Raw genomic sequence first — 14,210 nt, forward strand, 5'->3', positions numbered from 1 at the left:
GCTGAGATCATTTACAGTGTGAGCAGATGGGGACGTTTATCCCAACAGTACTTATTTGAGCTAGAGGCGGCCTGAGTGGACAGGAGTAGGAATTAAGGACATCTCTATGAGGGAAGTGACCCAGCGACTGGAAGCTTTCTCTCTGACCTGCCCCCCCCCCCCAAGTTCCCACCCTGTTGGCAAGATTCCCACCTACAGCCCCTTGCTCATTTTTCTATAACTTTTGCTCATGAAGTCCAAATCTCAGGCTAACCTCCTCCCAAATCCCAACCCATGTGTCGCCAAGCACCATCTGGTCACAGCAGTCTTAGTACAGCCATTGCCAGCCCTCCTTCCAGGTACACTAGGTGCCCTTAACACATACAGGGTAGACCAGAAAAAAAAAAAAAAAAAAAAAAAATTCTTTACCTAGCCGCTTCCTGTAGCATGGGGCAGGGATTAAAATAACAAGTCATGATTTAAACTAACTGAAACCCTCCCAACCCTGACTCCCAGCACACTTTCTGTTTATGTAAACATACCTCAGTGTTAAAAAATCAGTTGAGAGCTGGAGAGATGGCTTAGTGGTTAAGCGCTTGCCTGTGAAGCCTAAGGACCCCGGTTCGAGGCGCGATTCCCCAGGACCCACGTTAGCCAGATGCACGAGGGGGCGCACGCGTCTGGAGTTCGTTTGCAGTGGCTGGAGGCCACGGCACGCCCATTCTCTCTCTTTCTCTCTCTCTCTGCCTCTTTCTCTCTCTGTCTGTCACACTCAAATAAATAAAAATAAGCAATAAATAAATAAAATCAGTTGGGGTGGGCTGGAGAGATGGCTTAGCGGTTAAGGCCAGGAGCCACGTTAGCCAGATGCACAAAGGGGCGCACGCGTCTGGAGTTCGTTTGCAGAGGCTGGAGGCCCAGGCATGCCCATTCTCTCTCTCTCTCCCTTTCCTGTGTCTTTCTCTCTCTCAAATAAGTAAATAAATATTTTCTTTTAAAAAAAATCAGTTGAGGCTAATTTAACGTCTGCCCTGTGTGACAGCAATGTTTCTCCTTAGACTATCGGTCCTGAAGGGCAACTTAATTTTCCTTTCCCATCCATTGACGACCAGGGTGTTCGGACTACATGGGAGTCATTTGTGTGAAAGTGATCAGATCCAGTGGTATACTGCCTAGTAAGATAGGTCGCCTTCTCAGTGCAGCAGAGTATGGTTTTATTTTTGGCCTTTCTTATTTGAGACAGAGAGAGAGAACAGGCGCACCAGGGCCTCCAGTCACTGTCATTGAACTCCAGACGTGTGTGCCACCTTGTACAGAGGTGGGACCTTGCGCACTTCCGTAAGGCTGTGTGTGTGTCTGGCTTCCGTGGGGCCCGGAGAGTCGAACCTGGGTCCTTAGACTTCACAGGCAAGTGCCTTAACCGCTAAGCCATCTCTCCAGCCCTCACAGAAGTTTCTAAATGATGCCGTTCTACAGAGCTGAAATTGCATGTCTGGGATGTTACAGGCTTCTTGCCCCTTGGCAGGTGCTGTCCTGCTGTGGACCGAGGCAGGGCGCTCTCCCCGGGGTCCAGCACCCACCCTTCTGCACAGGCCGGACACTTGATAACCACGCCGGACCCAAATGAGTCAGGTTGAACTGGCCTCGTGCCAATCTCTCAGTCCCGCCCACATTCCCTCATAACTGTCACCGTCTTAGCCCAGGATGACTGAGGTGTCCTTTACCCAGGTCTCCCCATGGTGGCCGTTCTGGGCTTCGTGATCATGCTACACAGTGATCTCATAGGAGAATTGGTACTTAGATTAAAAAAAAAAATGCAGATGCTCTAGTCCCATATAGAATGGTATAGAATGTGCATAGGCCCTATACCTATCCCCCCTTATACTTTCAATCATTTCAGTTATTTATAGTACCTAGTATAATGTTGAGCATGTAGAGCATATATATATATATAATATATATAAATATATATATTTATATATATATATGCTCTACATGTTCAGTAAAGACGTAGTTTTTTAAAATTTTTTTGTTCATTTTTATTTATTTACTTGAGTGTGACAGAGAGAGAGAGAGAATGGGCGCGCCAGGGCCTCCAGCCGCTGCAAACGAACTCCAGACGCGTGCGCCCCCTTGTGCATCTGGCTAACGTGGGACCTGGGGAACCGAGCCTCGAACTGGGGTCCTTAGGCTTCACAGGCAAGCACTTAACCGCTAAGCCATCTCTCCAGCCCAAGACATAGTTTTTAAATATTTTATTTTTATTTATTTATTTGAGAGAGAGAGAGAGAATGGGCACGCCAGGGCTTCCAGCCACTGCAAATGAACTCCTGATGCATGCACCACCTTGTGCATCTGGTTTATGTGGGTCCTGGGGAATCGAACCAAGGTCCTTTGGCTTTGCAGGCAAGCACCTTAAGCGCTAAGCCACCTCTCCAGCCCCAAGACATAGTTGTTTTTTTTTTTTTTAAGCAGGAATAATTTTGATCCTGTGAGTTGAGCTCATGGATGTGGCACCTGAATACAGGGGGCCATATGGACGTGGAATGTGTTTGCCCCCACCCCCTTAAAGCCACCTTGTAGCTTCTTGTGAACGATAAGAAGACTAAAGCCTGAAGCATCAGGAATGGGGTACAGGGCTCCTCAGCTCATTGAGCTTCCAGCAGCTTCCATGTTAGCCAGAGGCTGAAGAATATCTCGAAATAGCTGGATGCTGTCCATTCGCTCTGGAGGGGCCTGGCGTGGGGGGGGGGGGGTCTTCAGTGTCCCAGTCATACTGACTTTCCCCTCATCTGTGTGTCCAGCCCTGGTGAGGACCAACCTCGTGCCGGTCACTGCCAGCTTCCTGGGGTGGAACATTTCTGGGACCGGCACCAGGCAGGAAGCCACTGAGTCAGTTTTCCAGAAAGCCTCAAGAGCATTCTTGCATCATGTACATATGGAGCTGGAAATCAATGTCCATGGGTAAATGAACCATTTGAGAAATGAAAAGTTAAAAAAAAAAAAAAAAAGAGTCTTTCCCTATCCTATTTAAAATAGAAGAAAGACCTGGGCGTGGTGGCGCACGCCATTAACCCTAGCACTTGGGAGGCAGAGGTCGGAGGATCACCGTGAGTTTGAGGCCATCCTGAGGCTACAGAGTGAATTCCAGGTCAGCCTGAGCTAGAGTAAGACCCTGCATCAAAAAAACAAAACTAAATAAGTAAACAATAAAGCCAAGAGTGGTGGCGCACGCCCTTAATCCCAGGAAGGCAGAGGTAAGAGGATCACCATGAGTTCAAGGCCACCCTGAGACTACAGAGTGAATTCCAGGTCAGCCTGGGCTAGAGTGAGACCCTAACTCGAAAAACCAAAATAAATAGGTAAATAAATAATAAATCCAGGCGTGGTGGTGCACGCCTTTAATCCCAGCACTTGGGAGGCAGAGGTAGGAGGATCACCATGAGTTCGAGGTCACCCTGAGACTACATAGTGAATTCCAGGTCAGCCTGAACTAGAGTGAGACCCTACCTCCAAAATAAAATTAAAAAAAAAAAAGGAAATAAAATAAAATAGGAGACAGAGAATCCCTTGAACTTTGCATCTTCATGATAGCCTATACTTTGTGTCGCCAGCCTCCACCAGAAGCAGCCAGAAAGAATGAAAGACTCCCCATGAAAATGGTTGGACAGACAGGCGCTGGTGGCAAGAAAAATCCACACTGTGTAATTATAGATTTTTTTGTTTGTTTGTGTGTGTGTGTGTGTGTTTTAAACCCTGGCGCTCGATCTGCGGGCTTGGTTTAATAATGAGATGCTAGACTTATGCACGCAAGTGCAAATTTGGAATGTCAGTTAGTCCCCGCCACACTCCCCAGAGAAGGGGGTCGTCACCGAGGGTCAGGGTCCGCCCGGTGCTGGGAGATGGCTTCTGAGTGTCACCGCGGCATGCTTCCTGGAGCTAGAGCCCTTCTCGGGACTCGAAGCTCCGATCAAGCCACCGTCACATCACAGGAGCGACATTGCCGAAAGGAAGTGCCATTGCTTCCGCCGTTGGCAATGTGTTGGTAATAGATGGTGGGGGGCTGAGGGGGGAACGGCCAAGGGCGAGAGGGGAAATTGTCGCTGCAGAGGCCACACACTGCATTGGCATCTGCCTGGTTATGGTGTCCTTGGCTGCAGTAGATAGGGGAGGTCGTTGAAAGTGGGGTTGGGGGCTGGGGAGATGGCTTAGTGGTTAAGCGCTTGCCTGTGAAGCCTAAGGACCCCAGTTCGAGGCTCGGTTCCCCAGGTCCCACGTTAGCCAGATGCACAAGGGGGCGCACGCGTCTGGGGTTCGTTTGCAGAGGCTGGAAGCCCTGGCGCGCCCATTCTCTCTCTCTCCCTCTGTCTTTCTCTCTGTGTCTGTCGCTCTCAAATAAATAAATTTAAAAAAAAAAAAAAAGAAAGTGGGGTTGGGAGGCTGGGTGGGGTTCTTGTGGATTTGTGCCAAATGTAGCAGCAAGCCAGTGCAGTAGTATAGTAGTATTTCGCTTTTGTTTTGTTTTTATGTGGGTGTCACTGGGCAGTGCAAGTTGACCTGGGACTTAACTATGGAGCCCCGGGTTAAGAACAGCCTCATAACCCTCCGGCCTCAGCCCAAGCGTGAGCCGCCACGGCTGGTTTGGGAAGCTGAGCTAACTTGAGAGCAGCCGTGTTCCTTTCCTGGCGTTGTTAGTGGGGATTGACTGGAAGAGCCCCGGGAAGTGCTTGCTGTACGTCAGCTGGGGTCATTTTCTGGGTGCCCACTAGTGGTATTTTTTTTTTGTGTGGGGTGAGAGTGACCCCAGTCAATGTGTGAGGGTGGATGGATGCATAAACACGCAGCTCTCGGCAGGCATCGCTTATCGGAGCCTCAAGCTTTCTTTTCAGTGGCTCTGCGGGGGATCCAGGTCTCCCCTTTGTTGGACCTTGAGGCTGCCCCGGGGACGACTGGGCTTGGTTCAGGTAGCTATGAAGGCAGACAAAGAGGTCCGCACATGCAGGGACCCTTGGAGAACGTGCAGAGCCGAGAATTGACGCGGAAGTCATTATGAACTCACACGTCTAACAGGATGTTTGCCTTTCAACAAAGGGTAACTAATTAATGTAGCGGTTAATTATGTGGGTCCCTTCATTTGTTACTGGTTTTCAAGTATCAAGTAATTACATCACCAGAGGAGGACACTGACTAGAAAGTCAGTTTACATAAGAGAGTCAGAAAGGATTGCCTCTGTTGGTTCCAAGTCCTCTTTGTTTGTTGTTTTTCATTTGGTTTTTAATTTATTTATTAGAGACAGAGAGAGAGAGAATGGGCACACCAGGGCCTCCAGCCACTGCAAACGGATTCCAGACGCGTGCGCCACCATGTGCGTCTGGATTACTTGGGACCTGGAGCATCGAACCAGGGTCCTTGGGCTTCGCAGGCACGTGCCTTAACCGCTAAGCCACCTCTCCAGTCCCCCGATCATCAGAAATCAGCAGTTCAAATACAAAACTGGCTTCAAGCCCCTTGCTATCTTTGGCCCTTTGTTAATGTAACATCCTCTTTGGTTGTAGCCTTCCATGATGGTGGGATCTAGCAGCAGCCCCCAGCACAGGGCAGCAAGCTCGTGACTGTGTGTGTGCCGGATGCGAATCCCGCCGCTGCTCCTGACTCATGTGTCATTCCTAGAAATGGGGCTGTGCGCATGGGGGGAAGCAACCATGCCTTAGAGCACGCAGGCTGCGAGCCACTTGTTTATATTTATTTTTCTTGTTTATTTGACAGAGAGAGAGAGAGAGAGAGAATGGGCACTCCAGGGCCTCCAGCCACTGCAGACAAACTCCAGACGCCTGTGCCCCCTTGTGCATCTGGCTTATGTGGCTCCTGGGGCAATCGAACCTGGGTCCTTTGGCTTTGCAGGCAAACGCCTTAACCGCTAAGCCATCCCTCCATCCCAAGAGCTATTTAATATGATCAAGATTCATGATGTACCTGCGAATTTTCTGTCTAGCCTCGTGCCCTGACATTCTCTACCATGAAGAAAGAGCCTGTTTTTATCTTCGTTTGGCAGATGAGGAAACTGGCCTTCATACGGGCTAGTCAGTGCATCCAAGATCCCATGGCTAGTGGAAGGGAGTTGGGGCCTTGGAGCCAGGTTATCTGGCTCCCAAGCTTGCTTAGCACTCTCTTAGACTCAGATCTTTTACTGTTGGTCAATGGGCTGGTTTAGTCCTTTCTAAGCAGGTATCCAAAGCCATTGCTATTATGCGTCCCGCGGTCTGCTGGGTGGGGACCCTGTTCACTTCAGTTAGTGCACCGTAGTCCTAGGCACCCCCTGTTAAGACATTTGCATCTCCACATTTGTGCAAATGTGGTAGTCTACTCCGTAGAATTGGGTTTGCAGTTTTTAAAGTCATCAGCTCAAATACAAAACTGGCTTCAAACACCTTGCTATCTTTGGCCCTTTATTAATGTAACAGCTATACCTCCACGAAATTCCTACAAGATGATAATTAAAAAAATATATTTTGTTATTTTTATTTATTTGAGAGCGACAGATTGACAGAGAGAGAAAGAAGCAGATAGGGAGTGAGAGAGAGAGACAGAATGGGCGCGCCAGGGCCTCCAGCCACTGCTAACGAATTCCAGACGCGTGCGCCCCCTTGTGCCTCTGGCTAACGTGGGTCCTGGGGAATCGAGCCTCGAACCGGGGGTCCTTAGGCTTCCCAGGCAAGCGCTTAACCGCTAAGCCATCTCTCCAGCCCCAGACAATAATTAGCTCATGAGACTTCACCTAGGATTTGAATTCAGGACTCTGTGAAAGAGCCAAGCCCTCCAACCACACGGGCTAATTCTCATGGTGTCTTTGGAGCCCATTCTGTCCCCGGGGAAGACCCTTCCCCACAAGTCATGGTAACCTTTGAAAACTATTTCTGTGCTGATGTACGCAAACGCATGCTCCGGATATCAGGCTTTTACATTGTGTTAGCTTCCACTTTCAACGACTCGAGGATGGGCAGTTCATAAATATCTCTGAGTTTCCCCTCCCCGCCCCCACCCAAATTCTTCCACTTCTGGAGGCTCCTGAAGTCATACGGATTAAATAAATAATGTGCTCATCAGGCCGATTCCTTAGGAGAAACCACATCTCTATTATACAGCCTGCAATATTAACATTTTACTCATTCATTATTCAGCATCCATTTATTGAGTGGCCGCGATGTTCCCAGGCACTGAGCTAATTACTGGCGTCCCTCTAGCTACGTGGCTACTAATAACAGCAGCCGACATTTACTGAGCACACTTGCTTTTCCTCACACCTTTGCTAAACCCCAAATGTGCCATTTCTTTTAATCCCTACAACAGACTGGTTCTCCTCAGTTCACAGACCAGGAAACTCAGACTTGGAGGTACCAACATATTTTGTCCTGTAAGGATCTTAAGCACGGAGGCGATGTGTATTCCTTTGTCCTCGGTGTTCCAACAGTTTCTACCCCTTACTAAATCTCAAATAAATACCTGTCGGTGAAGTAAATGGTTGTGTCCATAATTTTGTTTACAACATGGTAACCTGGTCATAGAGACCCCAGCATTAACCATTCCCATACCTTGGATCTCTCTCAACCCAGAACTCTGAGACACCAAAGAATAGAATATTGTCTCGGTCTATGTAAGTATGAAATAGCAGGGTTCAGAAAATATGCTGGGCTCACTGACAATCCTATTCAAAAAGAAGCTTTAGTCTGAAGATGATCAGACCATATCAGTTGGCTCTAAGGTAGAGTTTGAATGAATGTCTTTTCTTCCTTGCTCAAGAATATAAGCCCAGGGTCGTAGAGACCATGTCTGTCTGGTATGTAAGTTGACATATAGCCCCGTTTCTGCTATTTAGTTTTTGGATTTCTAAATGAGCTCTGAGATGGCTTCATAGTCCAATAGAACATTATCACCCTTACTTTGGCTTAATCACCCTCCACTTTAAAAAAAAAAAAAATCTTTAAACCAGGAGCAAGCTATAAATTGTGTCTCATAAATCAAAGAGCTTTATATGGAGTTTGCTTTTTTAAAAATATTTTATTCATACTATCTATTTGAGAGACTGAGAGAGAGAGAAATAGGCAGACAGAGTGAGAGAGAGAATGGGTGCGCCAGGGCCTCTAGCCACTGCAGAGGAACTCCAGATGCATGTGCCACCTTGTGCATCTGGGTTTACGTGGGTCCTGGGGAATCGAACTACGTTCCTTAGGCATTGCAGGCAAATGCCTTGACCGCTGAGCCATCTCTCCAGCCCCTGCTTTGATTTTTGAGTTTCCTTTCCCACTGCTACTTATAAAATGCTGTCACGGGATGCCAGAGGCCAACAGGACAGCAGAAGTCAGTCACCTAATTCACACGCACACCCTTTCTTCTGCAGACAAGGTGAATTCCAGCTGCACGGAACTAGGAGGTGTGCGCTGCTTTCAGAGTCCTGAGGTTGAACTCTCAAGGACTGTGTGCCCCTTGGATGAAAAATTTTAATCCTTTCAAGCTTCCAATTTCTTCCTTAGCAAAGTTAAAATTGTAATACTGCCGTGTGGGGTTTTGTGAAGATTTAGATATAATAGAAACGAAGCCTGGCAATGAATAATCAATGAACACATTTCTTTCAAAAAGCCTGAGGAAGGCCGGAGAGATGGTCAGTGGGTGGTTAACAGGCTCTCTCTCGCAAAGCCCGATGGCCCAGGTTCGATTCTCCAGCACCCCGTGCAAAGACAGGTGCACAAAGTGGCACATGCATTTGGAGTTTGCTTGCAGTGTCAGTAGGTGCTGGTGTGCCAATTCTCTCTCTCTCTCCTTGCAAATAAATAAATTATTTCATTAGGAGTTTTTTTTTAAACAATTTTTTTTAAATTTTATTTATTTATTTATTTGAGAGCGACAGACACAGAGAGAAAGACAGATAGAGGGAGAGAGAGAGAATGGGCGCGCCAGGGCTTCCAGCCTCTGCAAACGAACTCCAGACGCGTGCGCCCCCTTGTGCATCTGGCTAACGTGGGACCTGGGGAACCGAGCCTTGAACCGGGGTCCTTAGGCTTCACAGGCAAGCGCTTAACCGCTAAGCCATCTCTCCAGCCCAGGAGTTTTTACTATATGAAGAAATTGAATATTGATCCCATTCTCTCTTATTGGTCCTCTTATATCTCATCTTCTCCCCCCCCCCCCGCTCTTTCCCTGAGAGTCCTCCTCAGCGGAGGTGTTGGTATTGAGCCTGAGTTGTGAATGAATCACTCTGTGGTGTAGGATACCCCTTCCCACCCACCATTCTTCCAATCCTTCTGATCCCTCTTCTGCAATGTTCCCTGGGCCCTGACTGGTGTGTTGCAAGTCTGCTTTAGTGTTGAGCTCTCCGAAATGCCTGGGTTCCTGCTTTGATGGGTTTTGAGTGTCCTCAGTGTCTGTCATCATCTCCCTGGAGCAGGTTGTCAGGCTAGCAGTGAGAGCAACGCTCAGGTTTAAATTGCCACGCCCTCTGTGATGGCTTTTTGGTTCTGGCAGATGTGTTAGGTTTAAAAAAAAGAACCTGGGCTGGAGAGATGGCTCAGCGGTTAAGCGCTTGCCTGTGAAGCCTAAGGACCCCGGTTCGAGGCTCGGTTCCCCAGGTCCCACGTTAGCCAGATGCACAAGGGGGCGCACGCATCTGGAGTTCGTTTGCAGAGGCTGGAAGCCCTGGCGCGCCCATTCTCTCTCTCTTCCTCTATCTGTCTTCCTCTCTGTGTCTGTCGCTCTCAAATAAATAAATAAATAAATAAATTTTTAAAAAAAAGAACCTGAGTGCTCGCTTCGGCAGCACATATACTAAAATTGGAACGACACAGAGAAGATTAACATGGCCCCTGCGCAAGGATGACACGCAAATTCATGAAGCGTTCCATATTTTTATGGAACCAGCCTAGATGTCCCTCAACTGATGAGTGGATAATGAAGATGTGGCACATTTATACAATGGAGTTCTACTCAGCGGTAAAGGAAAATGAAGTTATGAAATTTGCAGAAAAATGGATGGACCTGGAAAGGATTATGCTAAGTGAGGTAACCCAGACCCAGAAAGCCAAGCGCCACATGTTCTCTCTCATACGTGGATCCTAGCTACAGATGATTGGGCTTCTGCGTGAGAATGAAAATACTTAGTAGCAGAGGCCAGTAAGTTAAAAAGGAGACATAAAGGGAAGAGAAAGGAAGGGAGGAAGGTACTTAATAAGTTGATATTGTATATATGTAAGTACAATGATTGTGATGGAGAATGGAATTTCAAAGGGGAAAGTGTGGAGGGGGGAGGGAATTACCATGGGATTTTTTTTATAATCATGGAAAATGCTTATAAAAATTTTAAAAAAAGAACCTGAGAGAAGCTATACTTACCTTTAGTAGAGTAAGAAAACTGGGAATTTTCTTTCTACCTTAAGTTACAGTTACATCAATACAATGAAGTTGCATTCAGTGTGTGTGTGTGTGTGTGTGTGTGTGTGTGTGTGTGTGTTCCAACTGGTGATTAGTCTGTAACAGGGTGCTAGGGGTCCAGGAAAGTCCTTGAACCCCACACCCTAGGTTCATTTCTAATTTTCATCAGAAAATTGAATAAAAAAAAAAGACCAAGAAGGATAATTATTAAATTATTATGTTTACTGAGGGGAGTACAGAGCCAGGGAAAGTCACCCCCATGGCTAGAGATCCCACGTGGAGCGTCTGGAAAAGAAAACATGGAAAGAAAAAGCAATGTTCAAGGAGCTCCTGCCATGTGGGGAGCTGGAGGAGATCAAAGAGCCCATGCAGAGAGTCAGGGCTGGGGGGCACCCTCTAGGCTGGGCTTGACCCAGCTGAGAGAAAAACTCACCCACAGCTGGAAGTTCCCAAGTGGTCAGAGAGCCTGCCCTCCTCTTGAAAAGATATTTTATGACCTTATGGGGGTGGGCTGTCTTTCGGCTCAGTTGAACCCTAGGAACAGCTCGTTGGTTAGGGCTAGGGGCTGTCTCAGGAAGAGGTTAGCCCTGGCACCAAGTTCCAGGGACTAAACTTGACCAACCATAATGATTAAATCCTATGAAAGACCTCTCTCCTTGGAGGGGTCCTGGCTGTTTGTAGAAAAACAGGTCTAGGGGAACTAGGCAAGAGATAAGAAGTCAGATCACCTTTGATTTCTAGCAAGCGCTTCTGTAACTTCAGGGGCTCACTCGCCCTAACTGCACCCCCTCTTCTCAAGTCAAGTAAGTAAGACAATGGTGAATTGACACTGAAGGTGGCTTGGGTAACACATCGGGACATCTGTCATACACAGAGGTCCTGGTGTCCCCCTGACTGCTGCTAGCTCTCTGGTCTCCAGATGAAACAGAATTACTGCCTCCCCTGTGGCCAGGTCTCCACTGTGTTTCTAGCTCCCCCGGCTGGATGCCACATGGCCACATCTGAACTATAAACTGCAGCGACAGGGACCTAGGCACACGGGCACCGGCTGCGGTGCCCAGCTGGACTACTGTGAGGCTGTGGGCGCAGAAACGGGCAAGTGCCTCTCAACCTGGGATGGATGCGTGGTCTCGCACGAAGGCTTGTGTCGACTCAGGCTTGTACGTAGCTTGAATGGAAAGTGAGCCTTTGCTATTGAAGAGGTTGTTTCCATTTGGTAGTCGACTTTGCTTGTCTGAATATTGTAAATTTTCCAGGGCATGGGACATCAGCAGTGTTTTTGTTGTTGTTGTTGTTATTTTTTTCCTTGTTTTGTTTTTCAAGGTAGGGTCTCACTCTGGTCCAGGCTGACCTGGAATTCACTATGGAGTCTCAGGGTGGCCTCGAACTCACGGCGATCCTAAGTACCTCTGCCTCCCGAGCGCTGGGACTAAAGGCGTGCGCCACCACGCCCGGCATCAGCGGTGTTTTTACACTTGAATTTCTACATTTAAGAAGAATACTACCATTCACTCATTACTTATGCGTCTGCATATGAATCTGCCTGTACACCACCACTTTTTTTAGCACCTGAGCACTGTGTGTGCTGATAAAATGTCCCATTAGGCCTGCTAAGAAAAATCATCATGCAAAGTGATAAGGGGTTAGGAACTAGAAAAAGAGATGCTCATCCTGGTTTGGGGAAGGGCTTTGAGCTGTGGCCTACTGGCTGGATGGGGGGGGGGGGTCATTTATTGAACAAGTAACATTTTGGTCTGCTACTGTGTGTAAATTGTTATAGATGGAGTAAGACAGGCAGACAGTAAAGACACAAACACATGAGCACATTAGATTTAGACAATCATGGGAAGCTTACAAAGTCCACAAAAGGTGATATGACAGGAACTTACTGAAGGGAAGGAGTTGATCTGTGTTGATGGGTGAGGTGAGGGAGATAACCTTTGATCTGAGTTTGCCAGCCCCTGAGGCTCTGATAAGACCCAGTTAGAGGTAAGCTTTCAGGACACAGGGATGTGGAGCAGAAAACAGATAGACTGGCTGTAGAGATGGCTTAGCAGTTAAGGTGTTTGCCTACAAAGCCTTAAGGACCCAGGTTCAACTCCCCAGTACCCAAATAAGCCTGACGCACAAGGTGACATGTGCACACAAGGTGGAACACGCATCTGGGGTGCATTTGCAGTGGCTAGAGGCTCTGGCATGCCAGTTCTCTCTCTCTCTTTCATAAATAAAAACTAAAAGAAAATAAAAAAGAAGACAGACAGGCTTCATTTTTTACGGCAGATATTTCCAGGGCACTCAATTCTTTCGCTGGATTTAATTTTTTCTCCACGTTCCCTTGCTTGTGATGGGGAGTTTAAATATATCTCTTGCTGAAGAGGTATCTATTATTGGACTTGAGTGTTTTTATTTTGGGCTCTGCAGAGAGCAGAGCTCTGAGCGCGGCGAGGGGATGTAAGCTTTTGAGCAAAGAGGTTGACGCTAGAAAATTGGTGCGTTCCGTGGATCTGGAAACGCCGAGGACTCTGAAGTACACAAGGCCGGGTGAAGGGTCCCACCTGTCACCTACTGATGCTTCCAGGGCTTGGGAGGGGGCTCAGGAGGGAGAACACCTGCACTCCGTGAACGCTGGGTCTGTTTGAGGGGGACACATTCCTCCTCCCCGCAGGGGGACAGCTGCGCATCTCTGAGAGCTTTGCTTTCACGGACGTAGCGCGTTGCGTGTGTACGCATGCTCATCCTGGCCCTGGAGGCGCTCTCTCTCTCTCTCTCATTTGTGTTGAAGCCGAACATTTCCAAACCCCTTCTGGAGATGCTCACCTCCGTAGTACCCCAGAACCCTCCCCTCACATCCATGCGTTGATGCACGCTGTTTCCCGCCCACCGTCCAATGCCGTTCTCCTCGATGATAATAAACACACGTGGAGCCGGGCGCGATGGCGCACGCCTCTCATCCCAGCACTCGGGAGGCAGAGGTAGGAGGATCGCCGTGAGTTCGAGGCCAGCCTGAGACTACATCGTGAGTTCCAGGTCCGCCTGGGCTAGAGGGAGACCCTACCTCGAAAAACCCAAGCAATAAAATAAAAATAAGCACACGTTGAGTCCCTGCGGTCCGCAGCCGTTCAAGGTGGGCGCTTTACGTAGGTGATCTCGTAGATGTTCATCTCTAAGGAAGCAAGTGGCACGCAAAGCCAGGTAACTGGGGAATGGTGGCGGGGGGTGCTGTTGGCATCTGTACAAACCTAGATGGGTCGGGGAGACTCCACTGGCACCTCTGGAAACCAAGAAGGCTGCCGTCAAAACAAAGGGCCGAGTGTCTGGCCCGCCCCTGTTCCCTGTGGAAGCCCATGTTGTACGACTTTGCCTCTTTCTTTGATTCTTTGAGAGCGGGTCTCCCTCTTTCTCGCTGTACTCACCATGTAGCCTGGGCTGGCTTTGAACCCCCACCGGTCATCTCTCCTCAGCCTCCCGTGCACTAGCGTAACAGGTGGAGAATCTCGGGTCCCAGACATCACGGGTGAACTCGGTACAGAGTGACAGGTGCTTTTCTGGAGCCAACTGGGTCAGCTCAATGTGAACGAGAGGCTGATTTCTAGCACGTTGTAGTCAATACGAAAAGCTACAGCCAAAAGGCAAGAGCTTAGTGCTTAAGGCGCTTGCCGGCAGAGCCGAAGGACCCAGGTTCAGTTCCCCAGGATCCACGTAAGACAGATGCACAAGGGGGCGCATGTGCTTGGAGTTCGTTTGCAGCTGCTGATGGCCCTGGCACTCTCTCTCTCTCTCTCTATCTCTCTCTCTCTCTCTCTCTCTATCTA

General features: G+C 48.4%; 1 protein-coding gene and 1 non-coding gene across 5 annotated transcripts in view; both read left to right on the forward strand.

Moving 5' to 3' along the window:
• Dab1 (DAB adaptor protein 1) overlaps positions 1–14,210 on the forward strand; it is a 1,267,233-nt gene that overhangs the window by 1,160,987 nt on the left and 92,036 nt on the right. The window lies entirely within an intron of this gene.
• LOC123456399 lies at positions 9,772–9,878 on the forward strand. The gene has a single exon (XR_006634501.1). It is a non-coding gene; the product is annotated as a U6 spliceosomal RNA (small nuclear RNA).

This window comes from Jaculus jaculus, chromosome 21 (assembly GCF_020740685.1).
Source record: "Jaculus jaculus isolate mJacJac1 chromosome 21, mJacJac1.mat.Y.cur, whole genome shotgun sequence".
Classification (NCBI taxonomy): domain Eukaryota; kingdom Metazoa; phylum Chordata; class Mammalia; order Rodentia; family Dipodidae; genus Jaculus; species Jaculus jaculus.